This window comes from Schistocerca cancellata, chromosome 2, assembly GCF_023864275.1.
Source record: "Schistocerca cancellata isolate TAMUIC-IGC-003103 chromosome 2, iqSchCanc2.1, whole genome shotgun sequence".
Classification (NCBI taxonomy): Eukaryota; Metazoa; Arthropoda; class Insecta; order Orthoptera; family Acrididae; genus Schistocerca; species Schistocerca cancellata.
Window position 1 is genome coordinate 692173403 of NC_064627.1, and position 1817 is coordinate 692175219.

The window sequence follows — 1817 nt, forward strand, 5'->3', positions numbered from 1 at the left end:
ATTGTTTTGCTGATTTGGGAGTATTGCTGTTAGGGTGTTTGATATAGATCAGCTGACTCAAATATCAGGGGTTATGCAGGATGCAGCACCAGACTTTTTCGCTTCAAATAACCTTGGAATCCTTAAAATTATATGTAATCTCTCTTCTCTAATGATGTCACGAAACAAAGCCTATTGCATTTTAAATACTTTATTAATCACTGAGATGTAGATATTAAGTTTGTATTTTTAAATGGAACCATTATATTTTTGATAACAAGAAAGCATATCTCTATGAGACAAATTCAGCGATATAAATATTTACCAAATAAAATACATTGGCTTTGGGGATTTTTGTGCTGCTGTTGTGGCTATTTGAATGGCCATCAGGAAATTTATGACAATCTTCACGGAAAAATTGTGCCACTGATATGAGAAGCAGAGTCTTAACGTGAGCATTGAACATTGCAAACACTCCCAATTTTTTTTAGAAAAAAGTGTTGTATTACTGAAAGCCATTTGACATGATTTATAACCTAGTAACAATTTGCTAATGCTGTTTTCCATCAAAAGGGGTGTAAACGTCACCTGTTGCTTGTCTTTAATAGTATTGAAACATCTGGGTACCATGCAAGTTGTTGTTCACATCTGAAAGATAAACTGGAAGTGTCATCCACTCAACCCCTCCCCTCCCCCTCCCTGTCGTCCTTATGGGGGATCATCTGCATCAATAGCCACTAAAGGTCATCATCTGGAATAAATACAACATTGACTCTGATGCTAATACAAAACTAACTTCTGCTAACACATGATAACACTATTTCATTCTGGAATAAATTGGTGGATTCTTTATATCAGTAATTGAAATCAGGGAGATACAGAAGGTTTTTAATAGGAAGAAAAGCATTAAGATGTTCAAAGTTGTGCTGCAATGAAGTGTTTCTATTAGTAGTTAACAGGATATCTGCTTCAATCTACTTGTTACAAAAATTACTGCATTATATTCTGTTTACATAAGATCAATCAATGCACATGCATGATAGAAAGTCCTCTATTTAAATTTGATTTCCCCTTAAATATGTTAGTTCATATGTTGCTGAACATCTTCCTTTATGAATAAAGCGTAGAAACAGACATTTGGTAAATTTTCTTATTTTTTTCAGAATAATTAGTATCGTAATTACATTTGTTTTTACATTCTCAAAGTGTCTCAAAACTCACAATTCCAATAGACGAAAACTTACACATTTCAAGTAGTACAGCAGAATAGCACTAATTTTGTTTACATGTCCTTGAAGGACACACCGAGCGAGGTGGTGCAGTGGTTAGCACACTGGACTCGCATTCGGGAGGACGACGGTTCAATCCCGTCTCCGGCCATCCTGATTTAGGTTTTCCATGATTTCCCTAAATCCTTTCAGGCAAATACCGGGATGGTTCCTTTGAAAGGGCACAGCCGATTTCCTTCCCCGTCCTTCCCTAACCCGAGCTTTCGCTTCGTCTCTAATGACCTCGTTGTCGACGGGGCGTTAAACACCAATCTCCTCCTCCTGCTTGAAGGACATCATTTTCTCTGAAATGATATACCCTCTATACCCCCCCCCCCTCCCCAGTAAATAGCAGTTATAGTAGCAGTGTAGCGGGGCACCCACTACACCCATCTGCCACCAGCTGTGCTCTGATGCTCAGTTTTCCAAATACTCGAACAGAACAGAACAAGAAACAGAATTAGAACCAAATTGTATAATATTTAAAAACATTATTACAAGGATGACTGCTTATTTGTTTACATTAAATGTTGGGATGTTGTGTACAGAAATAAGAAAAGATCACCCCAT

At 37.3% G+C, this 1817-nt stretch overlaps 1 non-coding gene across 1 annotated transcript; it reads left to right on the plus strand.

Moving 5' to 3' along the window:
• Nucleotides 1-1286: 1286 nt before the first annotated feature.
• Trnaa-cgc (transfer RNA alanine (anticodon CGC)) lies at nucleotides 1287-1359 on the plus strand. The gene has a single exon. It is a non-coding gene; the product is annotated as a tRNA-Ala (tRNA).
• Nucleotides 1360-1817: the final 458 nt, after the last annotated feature.